This window comes from Cupressus sempervirens, chromosome 5 (assembly GCF_028749045.1).
Source record: "Cupressus sempervirens isolate cs-2001-9-10 chromosome 5, ASM2874904v1, whole genome shotgun sequence".
In the NCBI taxonomy this organism is placed as follows: domain Eukaryota; kingdom Viridiplantae; phylum Streptophyta; class Pinopsida; order Cupressales; family Cupressaceae; genus Cupressus; species Cupressus sempervirens.
Window position 1 is genome coordinate 885,128,086 of NC_143122.1, and position 23,729 is coordinate 885,151,814.

A 23,729-nucleotide genomic window follows, 5' to 3' on the forward strand; every position below is an offset into this window, starting at 1 on the left:
GCCTATGGTGCCAAGATTCTAAGTTGTCCACTCTAGATAAGCATGGATGAACTTCGGTTCAAGTGGGAACTCAATGGAATATACAGTCTTAAATCCTAGGTTGTGATGTAAAACTATTCTTGTCTTATTGTTCCTTGTGTGTGTGTAAAAAATTAATCAAGATAAAGAAAAACTTACAAATTTACACCTTGGATACTATTCAAACACTCGTCAAAAAATTTCAACATTGTCAAGACATTGTAAACTTTGGTCCAAAACACTTGAAACCTTGAAAATATGGAGACTTATAACCTTAGGACTGCTTGGAATGACTTAGATTACACCTTTGCATAGCATCCACTTACATTTATCATTCTTTGAGCTTCATGCTTGCATCCTATTAGTAAACAGATTTTTCCTCTAGATAGAAAAATAAAAGAGAACTCAACATGCCCAACTACGAAAGACAAAATACACTAATAGTTGGATCAGTTATCATTGATTGATAACTATCCTCTAAATTAAGAGGTATAGCTCCATCATTTATATATTTACAATGAATTTAATGATAGGATATACCTTTAATCCAAAGGACTAAGGTTTTCTAACATTTATCCATAGACATAGGATGAATGCGATTGCTAGATTTATAAACTGAAAGGAAGAGAAAGCCAAATAAGTAGCCACATGATTATCTAACCAATGTTTTGTATTATAGGAGAGAGAGAGAGAGAGAGAGAGAGAGAGAGAGAGAGAGAGAGAGAGAGAGAGAGAGAGCTAAAATTGTTATGTTCTAAAGGCAATTTTTGTATAGTTACTTTTATTTGTTTTTGTTATGTATGATATCATTTTGGGACTTAGAAAATTTTTCCAAAATGTTTCCATCACTGCCAAAGGAGGAGATTATTGGAAATATGGTCAGCTATATGTCTTGATGGTTTTCATTTATGGAAACATACATTCAACATTTCATTTATGCATTTAAAGATAGAAATTGTTTAAGTATTAAATAGTTTGCAGAAATTTAGAGAATAGATCTTAAGAGTATGGATGATGCATTAAGAGTTATGTATAGTTGAGGAAAGCTTCATGAAACTATCATGATGATGTGGTCCATTGCATAGATGTGTATGAACAGTACGACACAAGTTATAGTAAGATTAAAAGTGTGGGTATTTAATAGTGCAAAACATAGCATAGCAGTAAACAAATTTGTATGACTTAAGGAATTATTTTGGTTACAAAATAATTACTAAGTTATGTTGAGCTGACTATGTGGATATTATTCCATAAGTTATTTTATATTACTTCAAGCATGTGAAGACATGAAGGTTGCCAATGCAGAGTTTTGTTAATGTGAAAGGTATAAGTAAAGATCTTATCTTGCGCAAAGAAGGAGGAACTTGTGTGATTAGATGTGACATGCAAACTATTATGAGAAATATCTGCAAGTTTTATGTGATGTGAAATTTGATGTAAGATCAAAGCAATTTTGAGTTATAGTAGCCAAGAAAGTATTGTATGTATACCTATTTTGTGGAGGAATTGAATTGTATAATTGCATGTTAGGGCAGTGAGATATTCTTGCGTGTAATAGTTATACCAACTCCTAACAAGGTTGTAGCAACTCCTAATAGGGTTGAGGCTTCTAACAAGGCCTAGTCCTCTATCAAGGAATTGAAATAATATATGTACTTCATAGACTCCTAATAGGGTCAATACCCTTAATAGGATCCTATTGTTTAGTGAATCATCTAGTGGGTACCGTCCCCACCAGGGTTTCCCTTGTTAACAAATAATGGTATTATGAGTTCTCTATATGCATGTTTATATTTACTATTAAACAATTATGGTTTACTTCCATATGCAAGTTAGAAAGTAATTAACAATATCCCATTGTGCGCAAAAGTTTGTAGAATATTGATTCACCAACCCCCCTCTCAGTATTATGTATTTCTAGCATAATAAAGATCTTTCCAAAAACATAAATAAGAATATATACTTTGAATATATATGCATATATTCCATTTTCATTAATATATAGAATATATTAAACACAAGATATAGATGTTAATATATATACTCCCACACATGACATTAGCAAAAATTTAAATAGAAATAAGGAATGAGAATGATCATTAGCAAAAAATTATGCATTTATACCTACCTACCTTTAATGTGTCTAACTTATTTCCTTCTCATGTATGGCCACACCACCTGGTTAAACACCTAGTTTACTTTTCTACTAACATATATACACTTAGGTCACTTTTAGAGGTCTACCTTTTTTTAATTTATATGCCCGGATGCTTATATTCTAGGTGATAAGGACCAGTCAAACATGCAAACTTGAATGATGTACACGATGTGAATATAACACCAAACCCTTAAATGGGTCCAATCCAAGTGCCTTAATGTGCCTTGATTTTCACCATCAATATCAATTATTATAGTTAGAAGGCCTCCACTTTTCCTTTTTAGTTTCCTGCTCCTGCAATGAGAATTCATTCCTTATAATGTCCTCTGGATAATAAGAATTGTGCTTGACCGGTCCCAACTTGATTCTATGCCTCAACATCTGATTGAAAAATCCCTCAGAATCACAAAAATGGGGATGAGAGACAACCATCATATATAGCTCCAAAATTTTATGCAAAAAGAGCCATCCCCCTTTTGTAATCACAAACTGATGGGCCACTGTGCAGGTATAGAAAATTGACCCTAATTGCCTTTTCAACAAAAATATTTCTTCAACTCCCCCTAACTACCACAAAACTTCAACCACTCCTACCTTCAAAGGTACTTGGTAAGGTAAAACATGAGAACTCCCTTTAAAACCATATATTCTGAAAATAGTAGAAACAGAGTAAGGGATGATATATCCCCTATTATGTGAAACTTTCAAGTCATGGGGTTTATCCTTAGGCCTAATGAGACTCATTAGTGCTTTAGGGATTCTGGGATTGTCACTCAATATAAGGCACCTCATCTTAGAAGCAAAATATCTATCAAATCTGACAAAACTAGCATTACTTGCATCCCAGGTCATATTTTTACTCCACAATTGAACTGGTAGTTTTTCCCCATTCTCCTCTCTATTTAGTTCCATCTCATTACCAAAATATGTCACTCCTTTGAACAAAAACATATGCATTAATAGAGAGTAGTGACCAAAAGTTTTTTCTACCTTGCCCTTCGCAATCCCAACTAAACCAATGTGAATTTCGTCAGCCAAAAAGGAAGCAAAATAAAAAATAAAATCTACACTAAAGGAAGCAATATAAACCATCATGTACATGAAACCAATGGGCATAAGTTCTTGCTCATCTTCACCAATAACTCGGCATAAGGTCCTGTATATCTCTATAGCTAGGGAAGTAAAAAGACTCTTCTTAAAAGGCTCTCTAGAGGCTACAATAATTACTGGCAAAGTTCCTATTGTACCAATATGTGCCCTCAGTGCACCTTCCCTAATTACAACCTTCTTTGTTTTATATTCATTCTCTAATTCTAGCAGATTGATTTGCACATGGTAATTTGATAATGCTTCCAGGTGAAAAACCTCTCTAATTTCTTTAGGAGTAATTGAGACCAGAGGCACACCATCCTTTCTTCTTACAACCCTAATGGCTTGGTCATAATTCTTAGCAATGGCTTCCAGAAAATCATAATCCATGAAAACACTTGGGACTACTAACTTTCCCAAATCAAAATTCCAAACATTAGCATGTGGGGCAAACAACTTCCTTTCTGAAAACCACTTTTTAAATAGGATAAGAATAGTTTGAGTAGTTGTTGCATCCCTTACCCAATTCCCCTTGTCATACAGGCCATCCACAATTTTAAGCCTAGGGTTGAAGGAAATCAATTTTTTAACTTGTGCAGGCTCTACAGTAGACTCTCGAAGTAATTCTAATAAATCATCATGGACATTCCTATCCATATAGTTGATTTACCCAAAAAATGGCTTCTTAGGAGGCATTTTGACAGTATTGAGAGAACTGGAATGCCATAGAGGTTATAGTATGATTACTTACTTGACTTGTTGAACTTGTTCTTCTATGAACCTCTGTAATTGATCTTGAACAACTGAGGAATATTTTTCACATTCTTACCAAGCTGAACACGACGAAATCAATAGGCTCTTGTGCTCAGAAAATTTGCAATCTTTGTTCATGTGGGATTGGAATTAATGAAAATCTCTTGTATTATACTCTATTTTTTCCACACACGAAGCTTTCATTTATCATAAATGCATAGGACAAAAAAATAGAGTGGCGTCGCATTTCCTTTTTTAAACTTGTGTCGTTGATCCATGAAAAATCCTATGACTTGGGAATGACAACTAGGCTGACTTAGCTTTCTTCTTAACACATTGGCAGTCAAACCAATGAAATACCTCCATCTGTACCTTTCCTTCAAGGCTGGTGCTTTGACCATGGACACGTGTCATCAACTCGCTATATTGTTATACATAACTCTCGAGCACCTTTCCACCGCAAGCTAGCAATAACCACTGATCTTACTTTAATCAGGTGGTAGATAATTGAAACAACCTTTAAGAGCACAATGGTGGGTCCCTTGCTCGTTAACTTGCTATACTTATTTATTGCACATCTCCTCATAGCGAGTTAACGAGCATCGTTGATCTAGATTTGATCTTGCGGTCAGCAATTTACTGCAATAGTGATGGGCCACCACTCGCCAACTTGCTATATATAACTTCCAAGCACTTCTTCATAGCGAGCTAATGATGGCCTTTGATCTTGGCTTGATCTCATGATTAGAAATCTTTGTACTTTATACATGGGAAGTGGGTTCATGATACCACTGTCATTGAGCTAGCTCAAAACGTTGGCACATATATATATATTTTTAAATCTCTTGATGACATCACATGTCTTGGGCCTCGCCGTGTTTATGACTTTCAGGTGGGTCGCTATGTCACTAATAGCAAAAAAAACAACAATCTGGCTAGTGACATGGCGAGCTCTGATGAATCAAAGTTTTTCGGCTCAAAGATATTTCAACAAGATGCCACCATGTAATTTGATCTGCACAGCTCAGCCTTATCACGTCACTCATTCAGGGCCCACCTTTGAGGATTTTTTAGTTACATTACCATTTTTTGAGCAATCGCTACATTTCTACTGGCATAAAAAGCATAAATCTAGCTAGTGATATGGCAAGTTCCGGTAAGCACTTTAAAAACAACGCCCGAATAAAGAAACTACAAAAGACAATAACCTGCAGAGGGACAAAAGTGAAATGTGCAACATATCTTCCTTGGGATCCTCAAAATTACTTCTGATCTCATAAAGATGTCATCTTTGGAAAATTTGGGCATTTTCTATATTGCCACCAGCAAGTCGCAAGAGTTTTCAGTTAGCGACCTGGCAAATTGCCAGATAAAATTAAACTCCAGTGACACCACTTACAAATATTTCCACGTGCCTTTCTTCTTGAAACTAACTTGTCTGGAACATAGTACATGGTCAATAGATCTTCCCGCCAACACATTTTGCAGCATCAAACTCCAGTTTTTAGTATCACACATAATTCTTCGATGGTCGCTACCTCGCTATGCGTAACATATGAGCATCTTGCCATAGCGAACATGCAACAACCATAGATTCAAATCAGATCAAATGGCAAGATTAAAACCCCTTTTTCAAAAGACTTAACAATGGCGATCAAGCAGGTGAGAAAAGACTATTCACTCCTTGTTGTTTGTTTTTTCTTTTTTTTAAAAAAAATTCATGCCAGGAAAAACTTAAAAGGACAAACCTAAGGCTTTTCACAAATTTTTCAAAGGTATCAAAATATACTATGCCAAAACCTAAAGCCCTATGACTTATCAGAAACTTCTCATCTAATTTTTTTTATAATCTTAAGAAAATTTGATTCGCAAAAAATCAGACCAACATATCTGATGTACTCATTAAAAGATACTTCGTCCTCAATTAAGGGATCATTTTTTTACAATTTAATGCGAATAGCACACAAATTGTATTGCACATTTATTTGCTAGATGTTAGGTACATTGATTTGACATAATAAATTTCTTAGAGGATACAAAAACTTACTGACTGTAAACAACAGGTATGTTCTTAGAAAAAAAACCCATACTCATTGTAAATAACATGTATGGACTTAATGCATATTTCATGAGTTGTGGTTCATAAAAACCCATACTCATCAGCTTGAATTGTTTGTTTAATACCCAATGCATTGAGGTGATGCTTACAATTTGAATTCATAACAACTATTTCTCATCAACTTAAATGGTTTGTTTAGTACCCATTGCATTGACATGACACTTACAAGGTTGAAGTATTGCAACTTCCTAGAAGGTTTGCCTACTCAATTCCATGATGATCCAACTTTCCTTGATCCTTGGGAGAATGGTGCAGGAGCATCAAGGTCAAGGTTGAAGGCATGAGAAGACATTAAGGTCTCAAGATAACCAACATGACCATGTTAGAATAGTTGATGTAATAAGACCTTGTGAAAGTCTTTTTTGATATGTTTGTAATTATTGTAGTTACATTTGAAAATATTAATTAACAAAAACCATATGTGCAGATATAAACATTAATCACAACATGTCCAATTTATTTGTAGGTATATTTCCCTGTGAAGAGAGACCATGCCTGACAATATGAACCTAGAACAAAATAATGAGACAATGGATACATTGTGGGCTCAGTTATGAAGAAAACCTGATAAATGTTATCATCCTTGCAAAAAGTGTAAGGGCTTAAAGAATCAAATAATTCTAATCACAACCACCCAGAGTCATTGTAGGGAATATGGTCATGTTGAAGGTGGCCACGGTTTTCATTTATTGCTGAATGTGGATTTCCTACTGGAGGAACATGGAGGTGTGAATATCCAAGCTGAGGAAAACACTCCCATGGAAGAAGATGATAATGTGCTAGAGGACATGATTGAAGAAGATGGTATTGAGGCAAGTGATGAAGAGGCTCACAATGATGGTACTAGCGAATCTGATAATAATGATGAAGATGGTCTTGATATACCTTTACTTGAGAAGGCACACGAGCCCTTATATGAAGGCTCTCAAACAACTCTATTGTCGACTATAGTGTTGTTGGTGAACTTAAAGGTTATGAATAGTATATCCAATGTAGCAATGTGACGTATGCTAAGGTATGTCATTTTTGTCATCTTCAATGTTAGCATACAATTACTATTCATTATATTAACAATGCATATTTGTTGTTGTAGGTTGATTAGTGAGTTTTTGTTACCACCATCAAAAAAATTTCCTCGTTCGTACTAAGAATTATCTAACAATATGGATTAGATTGGAATGAAGTATCAGACAATACATGCATGTCCCAATGATCACATTCTATATCATAAACAACATGAATTTGCAATAGAATGCCCTGATTGTCATGTTAGTAGATATCGGTCAGATCAAATAACAAAAAAAGTGCATCACAAGTTTCTTTGGTACATTCTCATTATTCCATGTCTTGAATGATTATTCAGGTGCACTAGCTTGGCACAATTTATAGATTACCATACACACAATAGAAGTCATGATGACATTATGCGAATGCCTGCCGATGGTTCTACATTTAAAAAGATAGAAGAAACATGGTCACACTTTAAAGAAGAACCTCGTAATTTGAAACTTTCATTGGCGGCAGACGGTGTCAATCCATATGAAGATATGAGATCTATTTACTCAGTATGGCCTATTTTTGTTATTAACAATAACATTCCTCCTTGGATGTCCATAAAGAGGGAGCACATAATGTTGTCAATGATTGTGCCAGGTATTTTTTTATTTTATAGTTATCTAAATTAATTTATAAATAGTGCATGAAAATGGTTATAATAATCACGTAATGTTTATGTTCATTCAATTGCTAGGTAAATACCAAGTTAAAGATATGAACGTGTATATTGAGCCCCTAATTGATGAGTTGTTGAAGTTATGGAATGGTATCACTATGTATGACATCTCTAGACCAATAGGACATCGACAATTTCAATTCCATGCAATGCTTGTATGGACAATACATGATGCCCCTAGGCTAACTCATTTTTGCGGTATGTTATTTTGTTAAGATTACATATTTTTGGTATGTTATAGTGGTTACACATTACTATCAAATGCTTAAGTTGCACATGATCATTGTACATGATCCAATTATACATGATCTTTTAGGTCTTCAGAAAAAAGAAAATTTACATGTCTAGTTTGTGGTCCGAAGATAAAATGTTGTCATTCAAAAAGTTTAGGAAAGCAAGTGTTTGATGAGTTTAGAAACTTTTTCCACCATAATCATAAGTATCAAATTTCCAAAAAACATCTTTTCAATGGGAAAGAAGAGACATCATCAAGGCCACGAAGAATGACACCTCATTTATGGAAGTTGGAATACGATCGACTAAATCATTGAGGTAATGTCCAGTTGGTCATCCAAAGTTTACAATTTGTATTTTGATATTGTCTTATATTTAGTAATGTTGTAATTGATGCTCATGAAGGTCGTCAAGGCATCAATGACCAAATTTCTAGAGGAATGAAAAGTTATCCTACTTAATTTGGTAGCCTACTTAATTTGGTAGGTTACCATACTACAAGGATCTCCCAATCGCACATTTGTTTGATGCGATGCATATTGGAAAGAATGTAACAGAGACACTATGGAAAATGTTAGATGGAAGGCGTGATAGAGAACAAATTGCTAAAATTTTTACTAACATTCATGAATCTAATCATGCACTAAAAGTTTTCATTGAATCAAATAGAATTGGAGACCGCTTAAATACAAGTGCTCTTCCTCAGTTATTACTAGAGCAACAAAGTGACGCATTAAAAGAAGTCATAAAAAAAAAAATTCCAACAGCATTTGTTGCAAATATAGGCACTCTTCTATCAAAGAAAGGTAATTTTGGGCCAGATTTGAAGACACATGATTGGCATACCTTCCTCAAGGTAAGTCATGTTTTCTATTTACAGTATATTTGTAAGATTGAATGTAGTACTAGTTGCATTATTTAATAATATATTGAAATGATCATTTTTTAATGATTGCAATTCCTCCTACCTCTATCCCTTCCACAATAGTTTGACAAAGTATTAAACAAGTTATATATGATCTTGGAAAATACATGAGGTTAGAAGAGTATTTTTTCTTAGATTTGTAGCTTTTTATTTAAAATCTATTGTATAATTTTATTTGAAATCTCCTCTATGTGTTTTTGCGTGTTGAATCTCTTTTAGGTGGTTATCATCTAAAGAAATTGATAAAAAAGATATAAAATATTGGAAGAGAAAAATTCCACAGCTTATGTGTGAAATGCAAAAGTGTTTACCTCCAACATTTTTCAATGCTCAAGAACACCACCTCATACATCAAGTTGAGGAGATTGAATTGTGTGGACCTATACAAGCTAGATCAATGTGGATGGTTGAGAGACACTTGAAATTTATGAAGGGCTTGGTTCGAAAAAGAAAACATCCTAAGGGTTCTATGATAGAGGGATATATGATATACCAAACCATGGTGTATATCAATGAATATCTTCCAAAGTTTGCAGCAGGTATCCATGTAGATCGCATTTGGTATCCCAATTGTAATAAAAAATTCAAAGGGGAGTACCTAACAGGGAAAGGTAGATTGAGGAGGGTGACAGGTAATTATAAGTTTTTTTTGTAATTTAACAATTTTTATCCATCATCAATATATATAAGTTGTTTCTAACAGGTGTAATTGTCTTCTTTATAGTTGGTCATGAGTTGGGATGCACTACACTTGTACACTGCAAACAATCTTGATTGGGTGACAGTGTGGATTAAACAGTCTCAAGAAAATGGTTGCTCATTAAGATGGGATGGTGTTGCATTGCTGGTTAAAGAAGCTCTTTGTAATGGAGATCCCAATGTTACGCCAATGGTACTTGATCTAATATATAGCTTAAGAGATACAAAGGTATGCATAAGATTACTAATCATGAGACATAAGTTTAATATCAACTCACAGATCAATGAGAAGATTCTTGACATGTTTGAATAATTTTAGGTCAAACACCACAAAGCTATGTACTACCATGGCTATAAATTTCGCACAAAAAAGTTAGATGAAACGAAGAAAATGTATGATTTTGGGATAAGTGCTATCTTCATGGTCACTAATATTTCATCTAGAACTGACATACATCCTCAATAATCTAAAAATTGATACTATGGCATTTTGGATGATATACTTGAGTGCGAATTTGATTCATTCAAAATAGTTCTATTTGTCATCAAATAGTTTAGGTTACGAATGAATCAAAATGATCTCGATAGGACTGTTATTGAACGCGATAGTGGATTTACTATGATTAATACAACGTCATTTGAGCCAGTTGGAGATGAGCCCTATGTTCTTCAAAGTCAACGCAAGCAAGTGTTTTACTTTGGTGTTCCAGACAAACCAGGTTGGTCATTTGTTGTTAAACATGACCCAAGAGGAAGGCCAATAAAGTATAACGTGATCGAAGAAGATGATATTGAAGAAGCACAAGAGGAAGTAAATGATTATCAGGAATGACAGTTACCCAGTGATGAAGAAGAAGAAGATGGTGATGATTTTGGTCATGCTAATGATAATGGTGATAATGATGATGACGATCATGATCATGGTGATGAAGATGGTGATGATCATGGCGATGATGGTCATAATGATGATAGTGATCAAGAGGATGATGATGGTGATAAAGATGGTGGTGGTGAAAATGACGATCAAAGTGACAAGTTTGATGATGATGATGATGATGATGACATGGATGAAGATCATGATGATCAATGAAATCTTCAGATACGATCAATGTCAACTATGATAGGTCTTGTATGACCAAATGTTTCTTTCCAAACCATATGTGCACATATAAACATTAAGTAGAACATGTCAAATATTTTTTTAGATATAAACATTAGTTACACTAAATTTTTAACTTAAGACAAATAATTTACATATACAATCTACTTTATTATTAATATTTTTTTTGGTAAGTCTATTACTTTAATTTTGCTATTGATTTCTAAAACTTACTAATTTTTTTCACAGGGTGATATGGATGCACCATCTCAGACACCTTCAATAGAGATAAACATTAATTATTGTAAATTTTAATTTTAATATAGAAACAAATGTCCTATTATTATGTTCTTTTCTTTATGACTTTGGAGTTGTTTTGATGAAAGTATATGAATATTTGATGTCACAAATGATAGGAAAAAGCTACAATGATCGCTGATCAAATGCAATCTGAAATACGAGCACCATATCCACATGATATTGGCCTTAGTACTGACCCTATATTCATCACCCAAAAAATTATGCAAAGATACACTGATGAGCTTGTTAGAATTATCATCAAGGGTGACAAGAGTGAGGAGAAAGAGGCACTGAGAATAGAATTGGACCACAAAATCCAATCTTTGAAAGTAAGCAGTAATAGAAGTTCAATAGATATTAATCTTTTATAGTATCTTATGGATCATGATCTCTAATTTTATGTGTTCTTGTATAGACATATGTGCCAGTTGCGAGGTCACATGGTGAACATGGTCAGGATTGTTGCGTAGTACCTTCGTGTAAGTAACACTTTGTTTGTTTTGATCAACATTATAACACTTTCCTTTTTTTTGTGTGGATGTTTCTCTCTAGTATCCCATTTGATATTTATCCATTGCAAATGTCTTTGCTAACAATATTCTATTTTTTAGCTCATGATGAAGTGCAGACTCCTCCTTCAGTTGGTGGTCCACTATTGTCTGCTGCATTGTTGGCAACAAGGACCATGCAAACATCATCGTCTATGCCCAGTAGAACTGGTAAAACTTTGTTTTGCTATATTTTGTAATGTCTTTCTACAAGTTGATGAACAATGAAGTAGCATATTAGTTCTTAAATGATGTCTACAAAAGCTTGCATACACACAAACACATGCATACACACACCATGCATACATACATACATACATACATATATAGCCACACAAAGAGAGATATGGACATAGGTAGGGAGGTAGACCAATAGAGAACAGTACTAAAATTGTCATTTAATTGTATGATGTTTCAGTTGATAGAGCAACAGAGAGAAGTACTATTGAAGCTGATCCATTTCCTGGAGTAGTTCGTGTGATTAGTACTGGTTCATATGGAGGGACATTTTTGCTGAATAAGAAAACTATGTTTCCATTAAGAGAATGAAAGCTTCCAGGTGCTTTAAAATTGATATTATTTAAAGTGTAAATTTATTTTACTTTTACATTACTCATTTTGGATTGATAAATCCTTTATGTTTTTGTAGGTAATAATGCTTTCTTTGATCATCTTTTTCATATGACATTGAGACTATTTGGACCCACCATACGTAAAAGGTACGTAGTTTCATATCATTGCTACATAATTTTTGTTTTCTTCTATTTATTGTAATATATTAAAGTTATTAATCTAACAATCTATTTATTTTTAAAAAGGTGGAATTTACAAGCTGTGGAATAAAAAAATAAGCTGATTGCATTCATTGAGGAGAAATTTCGGAAAAACATTTTTGACATTGGCCTACTTCTGAAAAGAGAAGCAAAGCATATAAAGACTATGAGGGATCAATATAGAAGGGCTCTTAAGGATAACCCAAAGTATGACCATCCTTCTATGATTCCACCGATGGAGTGGAATGAAATAATAGAAGATACAAAGGAGAAAAGGCTATGTGAAGATAGAGATAATGAAGCAGCACAGGGAAAAAAGAGGTATGTCATTATAGTATTAAGTACATTGTAATCATGCACTAATTATTGATATTTGTAAATATATAATCTAAGATGTTTGAAATTGTTCATAGATTGCAGGACACATCCATGGCTACAAAAGAGAGAATAGAAAAGGTTGGCCAACACAAACTTGGCTCTGGTGGCTATGTGAATTTGCAGTCTCAAGTTGTAAGTAGAGCAATGAATATTGTATTTATTTTTTAATATGATGTTGCAAACAATTTTGTTTAATGAAACCACACATGGAAAACTGACGTTATCAAGCAAAAAACATAAGGCACAGATTTCAATGTGGAGGTCACAAATGAAGATAGAAAAATAGCCCTGAAGGAAGGCTATAAAGTTATGGTTGCATGCCTACGTGAAGAATCTGTAAGCCTTGCCCAACAATCTAGTGCACCAAATGATATCTCACAGGTAAATTGGTCAGATGAAAAGTAAATGAAATTAAATAGTTGAGAAGATTCTTTTTTGGTATTAGTTTTAAACGTAAATTGACTACATAACAATGTGCATAACATTTTACTATAGCCTTCATATCCTACCACAAAACCTACTCTTGACGAAGGCCATGATGTGCATTATAGTGGTGGAGGTATTAATTTTCTATTGGAAATTAACTATGCAATTATGAATACAATTTGACATCTTCAATTGGAATTTGACGTGTATCCTTTTTTTGAATATTTCAGAGCATGTTGAACATCATGCTGAAGCAGTGAACCATGTTTCAAGTGTGAAACATGTTGATGCAGTGGTATATCAAAATGTTAATGTAGATGATATGGCATTGTCAGGTAAGAAAAATGCATTTTATGTTGTGCTCGTACGTAATTACAAAATTGTAACAGTTAGAAAAAGAAAAAGAGTATGCCAATTTATCGCATTCACTTGTTCTTGCAACAGACCCCCCTTTAGTGCAGCAACCTCGTACTCCTCCAAAAAGAATGAGCCATCGTAATTTGACATTACACATGCCAAAAGAGGAGGAGAATGAAGCAAATATGGATGTTCCTATAAGTGCTTTTCTTAAGAGAGCTCAGAAAATAAAAAAAAGAAATGATGTTTTAAAAATCTTCTTTGATATACCTCGTTGGATAATGAAAGAGCTTTGCTTTAAGTAATTTTGTATGAATGATGCGTATTAATAGAAATTTTTACTTTATGTTAATGAATATTGCTATGTGCTAATGAAGTTTTGATTAGTATTGTGTATTAATGAATTTTATATCATATTAATGAATGTTATGTGATTGTATTGATTGAATGTTATAGTTCATAAATGGATGAATGAATGAATGAAGTATGTAATTAAATGATAATGGGTATTTTAGATTGGTGTTAGGGGGAGGGGGGTGAGGCCAGATGAGCTTCCACCTTCATGTGGTTTTCCTTGTTAAGTAGAGAATATTATAGTATTCTTGAAACCAAGTGAAGCTCAAATTTGTTAAGTATTCAAACACACATCCCAATTCTCTTTAACGAGACTGAAGTTTTTTCGCTTGTAATAGTCTCATTGCAGTCATCTTTTGGTTCCTTGAACATATAGTTCTTGCTTAGTTTAAATCCTAATTATTAGATATTTCTCCACATTGGAGTTAGTTTGGCATAGAAACCTGCATATTTTATTATATATATTTAGTCAACTAAAAGCAATGTAGAAAGCATTCACATAGTTGATGTCTAACAAAAGAAGACAAGATGCGTATACTATTTAGCATGGAAATCCTTGTAGGTGAATTGTGTGTATGTACACACACACACACACATATATGTAGGTATGTATATAACTTCAAACAAATGTGTAGACTCAATTAGCAAGAGACATCAACCTCAAATCCTGCAATGCAGAAGGAACTGACCTTTGAAATGCAAAGTGTTTATAATGTAGGTAGATTTTCCTTAGATCTCCTTCGAGGTCTTCAACAAATCTACCTTGTAATTATGAATAATCCACCAAGATTTGAAATAGTGGGTAAAAGCACAGATCTGTGTCACCGTTTGTGATATCAAAACCTATTTTGGTCAAATTTCATTTCTCTATCAAAACTCAATTTTATTCAAAAACTAAAAATACCCTTTTATAGATTTTAGATTCAATATCATCATTATATAAATTTTTTAGTGTTTTGATTAGTTATAATATGTTAGAATTTCAAAATATTATAAGTCGATATTTCAACATTTTAGAAGATGCTCACTTTAAAAATGGAAAAAAATAGTAAATCATACCAAAAAAACAAAAAAATTATATTTATCTCTAGAGGAGAGAGTCCTCTTCATGAATATGTAATTTTTTCTCAAGAAGGTGTAGATCTGATTGGGAAGTTTTCACGAGAGGAAAAAACTATTGGCTTCTGAGAAGGTCGAGCTTGAGTACTTATAACAAAAAAAATATAGATAAAAAATAATTATTTCTTTTTTTGTGCACTAGATATACATGTCATCTATAAGATATTTTCAAATCAAAACAAAAAAAGATGATTTGCATTTTTTTTTTGACGGGAACTACACCCTATATTTTTTATAGTTAAAAAAGGGACTTCAAAATAAAGAAATGAATAAATTCTTACTCAAATTTTTTTTTAAAAATGATAGGCATAAAGTTCATCCAATTCTACACATTTCATCAGTTTACATCATTTTCAAATTCTAAACACAAATACCATTTTTTTTGTCATTAATGTTGAACTGTCACATTCTGATATCACATTTCTTCATAAAAGGTGACACTGGTTTGTGATTTTACCCTAGTATTTTTCAATAAATGCTCTAAACTTGGAATATACCTCCATCAAAATTTTGCCTTAGATCTGCTCATCATATTAAAAATAAGCCTTCACATGTCTATTCACTTAGATCTGATTTACGTCTTCCACAAATTTGGCTTATAATTATGCTCTTGAATCTCTTAAAATCTTCTTTGTATTCAAATGGTATTTAATGAATTTATTGATACAAATTTCCTCATACTTGAATCCAAATATCATTATCACTGTCAAACATAACACAGACATAAAATCATTTTGGTTATTTGCTTGTTATACAAGTTATTCTTATCTTTTTAGTTTTGACAAGTCATGCACTTATGCATCTTTGGGATATCCACAAGCTATTAGAGATGTTTGGATGGTTCATGTCCTTATTTTTTTTTGTGTTGTTTGTAGGTTTTTTGCCATGAAGTCTAAGGACAGACATGTTGGATGTTTGTGATAGACATGTCCACCTATAAGAAAAGTATCAAATGTAGAAAAAATGCAAAGAAAAGCTTGTAAGGGTTTTAGGTGTCTTTGGAAGGGTTAGTGAAGTTATAAAACCTTAGAAAAGGTTAGTAAAATATATTAAAGGAATATATGATTGTAAGTTGTTGAAGTTGACACTTTGTGTCAACTTAGACAACAAATTTTAGTTTATAACTAACTGGTAATAGTCAGATAGTTAGACAATAGTGGTTGTTTACTGTTTTTTGGTTATTTAGAAGGGATTTGTCGAGTGTTTGGGGGAGAAGTAGGGTTGATGTGGTGAGACAAGCCATTGTGAAAAAAATTTAATCAATAAAATAATCCTGTTCTCTGCAATTCAGTATCTGTCCCATGGAACAGTGAGTTCCTATGATGTATCAAATGCATTTTGACTAAAATTTAATGTGAGAACATTTTATTATTATTTTTATCTTGTCCACACATTCTTTTAATTTTCATTGCGGGTTGAGTAAGGAATAATAGACTAGTTCATTCAAACCAGTGACTGGTTAGGCATAGTCAACTGTACTTATTTTGAAGTTTCCAATGTAGATTCTCTCCTACCACCAGTAGTCATTGTTATTGGTGGGAGAAAATGAGGTTGTGATAATTTATTTGTACTATATTAACCAAATGCAGGAGAGTGGGAAAACTTGGTGTAAGTGCAGTGTTGGATGGTAATTGCTGATGGAGGTTTAGCCTGGATTAGACACAAGTCTAATAGACAGTGGATCATTTCATGTTTGAAGATGTTTGGGGGGTGAATCCTTCATGTTTGGGGGGTGTCTCTGTTACCAAAAATGAGACAGTAGAGCACTGCTAGTGTTATGATGGGAAAAATATGTGTTTCATTGTGATAGACTAGTTCTAAGTCATCTATGTTGTTTCTAGCTATTGTCAAGCAATATTTGTTTTCCTTGAGACCATGAACAAAATTATCTACCATTTTTGCTAATGATAAAATTTTTACTTGAACAATGATAAATTTTATTATTAATCATTATTGTGGAACAAATTTTGACTTGTTCAAAAATTTTAGTTGAAGGTGTTGGAATTGATAGTGAACCCCAAGCTCCTAGAAATCACCTACAACCAAAATGCATGTTACATCTGTGTTTGAGAGAGAATATGATCCAAAAAGCATGCCTACTTTGGTGATTTGGCTATTATTACAGCACTACAAAGTGTCTTATAGTGTTTCTCATTTTCTCAAATAATAGGCAATTAGTTCATGATTTCATCATATCTTATAGTGGAACAACTCCAGGAATCTTGGGTAAATTGCTTGCTATAAGACTTTCTTGTATAGGACACTCAATAATGTGGGCTAAGTGGTGGGCACAAAGAGGAACAAGAAAGTATCTCTACAAGTGCACGGTGCAGTAGAATTCAAAAATGAAATTGAAGTGCTCTCATATATTCATTAGAAGAATCTAGTCAGGCAAATTGGCTTTCATCTCCATTCATGATGGAACTTACAATGATGCATATCCACAACAATATTTAACTTACAACAAACAAGTTAAACCTAGAGATAAGCTGTTTGAAGACCTGGTTGACTTTGCCAAGGTAAAAAGTAAAACTTCACCCAGTAAAAGTGAATTTTTTTTAAAATTAGAGGTTGTTCTCTGGGATGGTTTGTACTACATATCTTCAAGTAGCTTGCTACAAGTGATGGTTTAGGTGTAGCATCAGTTTTATTGAAGCCCCTGTATAGTCTTTTGTTCAATTGAGGTTTAGTATTCATTATGTGTTATATTATTCCTAGTGTACTAGAATTTAATTTATTTCTTGTTACTTTTTTTTATTCTGATATGAAATTCCTTTTGAAGATTTGTATATTGAAACAAATTTATGTTCTTACTTAGAAGGTAAATGATTTTAGTAACAGTGCCAAAAGATCCATATATATATATATATATATATATATATATTGCAATGTATTGCTGAAGCTTGTTCTATTTCAGATCTCAAGTAGTGTGTGAGCTGTTGGTGTTTCAAATTGCTGAAACTATCAAGCAACCAAATGCTTAATATCACAGTGAAATGACTCACACAATCTAGGGATTAGCCAATTCCCAATATCAACTATATGAATGAATCACTATAACCCAACTTCAACAAAACCAAAGGATGGTTTCCTACTCTTCCGGCTCTGCTAAACCAAGGTGGGTATACCTAGGGATAATTCTAATGCAACTGTCTATGAAATTATCTTAGTTTCATTTTGATTCTCATCTGTTACCCTCACATACATAAATAGCTCACTTCAATTCTTCAATGCTCTCAAACTTATACACATCCCTTATTAGCAGATCTGGTCATAATTCTCCTAAAATTTACAAATATTCCTAGAAATAGCAGCTGCCTAAGACTCAGGAATTAGATATAAATGAGTTGAGACCAGCATTTATAAGTCTTGAATAGGATTGAAAATAATTTTAATTTTGTAAGATAATTTGATATGTAGCAGCAGAATTCATCCTTGTTTACTTCTGATTTATAGGACCAGTGCCTTATCAATTGGGCAAGAAATTGACTATTGGCAGGAGATCTAATTCAAATAACTTGTATAAGAATTAATCAACTACAATCACCCATCTCCATTCTTATGCAATATCCCTTTTATGAACTTATAAACCCTATTGATTTACTGAAGCATTTATATAATTGCTTGAATTAAAAGCAACAATAAAACCATCATACAACCCATCCAGACTGCATTCAACCAAATAAACCTTATTTAGATGACTTTGAAGTAAACAACCCCATAAATTGGAGACAAAAATTGATGAGACAAATATAGTGTAAATACCCCTTTGTATTTTCCTTTTCAAATGACTAATACAATAACCAATAGAAAACCAATTGAATACCGAGAATAAATTGCCATTTCTATCATTTCAATTTGCTTATTAGAAATTACAATGGAAGCAAACTCAAAACCTCTGTATACTATTGGACCGACTGAATATGTACTCTTCTTGAAAGAAACAAAAAATTGTACAAATCTCGAACCATCACAATGCCTTGAAAACTCATTTATATAGCATGAGTTGCAACAAGCAAAGGGAAATTGTTATCTGACAAGTGTCCAAGGAACAAAGCATCATACAAAAGACAAAAACAATCACAACAGAATGCTAGGCATATCAAATATTCCTTTAGGTAGGCTCATTCTAGTTTCTATTGTGAATCATCAACTTTTGATTTGTCTCTCATTATTCTAGCTCCTCAGAATACATGGCTACCAAGCGGGCCAAAGAAGGATGATCTTGTGATGCCTCCAAATCAATTTTCTCCTGCGGATTCTCACTTATTTCACCCTGAGCAGGCATTATTACCGTTTCCCCTTCTTCTTTTTTCAGTTCTGGTGCAGAGGTGTTAATAACCTACTCCTCACCTTCTTATTTCTCATCATCATTTGAACTATCCTCCTCTAACTACTTGTCCAACAGAAGATCTACCATCCAAGTGTCAAATTGTATATCATCCGGCCAGCTAAACTGTAGGATATCATTTTTCTTTTTTAAAATATAACTAGCCTCCTTTTCAAAATCAACAAATTCTTGCTTCAAAGAATCAAAAAATAATTAGAATTTAACCAATTCCTCTGTCGTGGTGGCCCACTAGGCATGCCCCTTTTCATTAATAACTTTATTTATCCTTGTGCAGAAAAGGTCATCCAATTCTTTACTCCACTCTTCCTTTTTTTTCAATTTCTTCTTTCTATCCAAGGCACAAGGAAATAAATCAATTTTTTTATTCTTGTACTTATTCAAATAAGAAACAATTTTCAGTTGCAGAGCAACTCTCCTGTTATCAAAATATGACAGGTCATTAGGAATATCATACAATTTTTCAACATGGTCATTGGAAGACTTTATAACTAAATAACATAGAATGGTGATTTACTTTTCCCTTCTTCCCCATTTATTAACAATAGGCTTCAGGGTATCATCATGAGTTTTCAATTCCTCCCATATATCTATTACTTTTACCAACTGATCAAAGAATAAGGGCCATTCAATTTTGTCCACTAAATACATTAGAGCCTTTCTAAGCTTATCCTCATACTGCATATTTAACTCTACATGTAAGGCCCATAGTTTTCTCTTCTCTTCTTCAAATTCCTGAGCTATATAATATTTAGGCCTTTGAGGTGTGTTTAGTATCTCTACAAGGGGGGTGGATTTAAAAGGTTCCACTAGAGGACGGGGGTATGTTATTCTTGGCCTTGTGGATTTCCCCATTGCCTTGTTTTCAAGTTCGATTCTCCTTTTTACCTCCCTATTATAGGCCTCAAGAAGTGTTTTATATTTATTCTATAACTCAGACATAACATGTTCCTCATTCTTAGTAGTGTCCAACACAAACTTAGAAGAATCCACATTCCAATATGCTATCTGTACATTTGAAGTGTCAGCAACCCTTCTTACAAGTATATTTCCCATCAACCCAAAATCATCTGATTGTGATGGTGTGGCTCTAGATCCCTTTCTCAACGACCAACTGACCAATGTAGCTTGATCTTCAATGAATGAAGTGCCTTGGAAGTCTCTTCTATTTGGGTCTTGCAACTCCAATCTAATTGAAATAGAATTGAAAATTAATGCATCTGCAATATCCCAATTGGACAATAATAAAATGTTAGATGCCTTTATCATTTTCCTCCCCTCCTCAGGGCTTATATTCTACAATTCCTTCATCATTTCTTCTGTAATTTGGTTTTTCATGGAAGTTTCATCCGTTTCTAGATGCTCTGTTTTCATCTTTTTACATTTCTCCTTGAAAACGTTCATGTTTGTCCTCCATGCAAACTGCTAAAAAGCCCTTGATTTCACAAAATTGTCATCAATCAAAAATTAATGACTTGCCTACTCTAATACAGGGTCCAACTCCCTGCCTCTATAATCAGCTATTGTTAGATCCAAACTTGGGAGAGGAAGTTCTCGACGGCTACCCTCATCTAATTTTGCTTGAGTAATAAAAATATCTCCTTGTGATCCTATTTGTTCAACCTATTCACCAGTGAGCATCTCTTCTCTAATCCTCAAAGGGGACTGGGTGGGTGAATATTCCTCATCTTGAGGCCTTTCTTTTGTCATTACCTTTTGCCTCTTAGGACTAGGCTCTTCAGGTCTCTCCTCTTGGGCTATACTGGTAGATCCTTTTTTTTTTGCCCTTGTCTATAAGAACCCTTTTATTCTAAATTAGAGTATATTCGGGCCTCTTTTGTACAATTATTTTATTAGTTCTCACATTTGGAGTGAAAGCCAACCTCCTCATGACCTTTCTAGCCTTATCAAGATATGAATCAATAAAAAATTGTTTCTTTTCATCCATGACCTCCATTATTTCAGCGAAGGTATTCATGATCTTACTTATTTTGTCAGCCTCTGTAATAGCATTATCCAAAGGATCATATTTATTATCAAAACAATGAATGAATTCTAAGACCCGGGAATAAACTCTCCATTTTTCCTTTTTAGTTTCCTACTCTTGCAATGAGAATTCATTCCTTATAATATCCTCTAGATAATAATAATTGTGCTTGACCATTCCCAACTTGATTCTATGCCTCAACATCTGATTGAAAAATCCCTCAGAATCACAAAAATGGGGATGAGAGACAGCCATCATATATTGCTCCAAAATTTTATGCAAAAGGATCCATGCCCCTTTTGTAATCACAAACTAATGGGCCACTGACCCTAACTGCCTTTTCAACAAAATCATTTCTTCCACTTCCTCTAAATGCCATAAAACTTCAGCCATTCCCACCTTCAAAGGAACTTGGTAAGGAAAAACATGAGGGTTCCCCTTGAAACCATAGATTCTAAAAATAGTAGAAATAGGGTAGGGGATGATATCTCCCCAATTATGTGAAACTTTCAAGTCATGGGGGTTATCCATAGGCCTGATGAGACTCATTAGTACCCTATGGATTCTGGGATTGTCACTCAATATGAGGTATCTCAATTTAGCAGCAAAATATCTATCAAATCTGACAAAACTAGCATTACTTGCATCCCAGGTCATATTTCCACTCCACAACTGGACTGGCACTATTTCCCCATTCTCCTCTCTATTTAGTTCCATCTCATTACCAAAATATGTCACTCCTCTTAACAAAAACATATGCATTAATAGAGAGTAGTGACCAAAAGTTTTTTGCACCTTGCCCTTCACAATCCCAACTAAACCAATGTGAATTTCTTCAGCCAAAAAGGAAGAAAAATCAAAAATAACATCTACACTAAAGGAAGTAATCCAAACCATCATGTACATGAAACCAATGGGCATAAATTCTTGCTCATCCTCACCAAAAACTAGACATAAGGTCTTGTATATCTCTACAGCCCAGGAAGTTAAACGACTCTTCTTCAAAGGCTCTCTAGAGACTGCAGTAATTACTTGCAAAGTTCCTATTTTACCAATATGTGCCCTTAGGGCACCTTCCCTAATTACATCCTTCTTTTCTTTATATTCATTCTCTAATTCTCGCAGATTGATTTGCACATGGTAGTCTAATAATGGTTCCAGGTGAAAAACCTCTCTAATTTCTTCAGGAGTAATCGAGACCAGAGGCACACCATCCTTTCTTCTTACAACCCTAATCGCTTGGTCATAATTCTTAGCAATGGCTTCAAGCAAATAATAATCCATAAAAACACTTGGGACTACTAACTTTCCCAAATCAAATTTCCAGACATTAGCATGCAAGGCAAACAACTTTCTTTTCGAAAACCACTTTTTAAACAAGATAAGGCTAGTTTGAGTAGTTGTTGTATCCCTAACCCAATTCCTCTTGTCATATAGGCCATCACCAATTTTAAGCCTAGGGTTTAATGAAATTAATTTTTTAACTTGTTCAGGCTATACAGTAGATTCTGGGAGTAATTCTAATAAATCATCGTGGACATTCCTATCCATTTAATTAATTTGCCTAGAGAATGGTTTCTTAGGAGGCATTTTGATAGTATTGAGAGAATTGGAATGCCACAGAGGTTATAATATGAGTACTTACTTGACTTGCTGAACTTGTTCTTCTTTGAACTTCTAAAATTTCTCTTGAATGACAAAAGAATAGTTTCATGTCTTTACCAGGCTTAACACGACACAATCAGTTAGGCTCTTGTGCTCAAAAAATTTGCAATCTCTGTTCACGTGGGACTGGAATTAATGAAAATCTCTATGTTATACTCTATTTCTCCCACACGTGAAGCTTTCACTTATCATAAATGTGCTAAACATAAAAATAGAGTGGCATCGCACTTTCTTTTTTAAACTTGTGCCGTTGATCCTTGAAAAATCCTACGATCTAGGAATGACAACTAAGCTGACTTAGCTTTCTTCTTAACACATTGGCAGTCAAGCCAATAAAATACCTCCACCTATACCTTTCCTTCAAGGCCGGTGCTTCAAACCAGGCCCATGGATGACTACGAATATGTGTCATCAACTTGCTAACTTGTTATACATAATTCTCGAGTGCCTTTCCACAATGAGCTAGTGATGATCATTGATCTTACTTTAATCGTGTGGTAGACAATTAAGATAACCTTTAAGAACATGATGGTGGGTCCATTGCTTGTTAACTGGCTATACCTAATTTTCACACATCTCTTTATAGTGAGTCAACAAGTACCGTCGATCCAGACTTGATCTTGTGCACAGCAATTTTACTTCAACAGT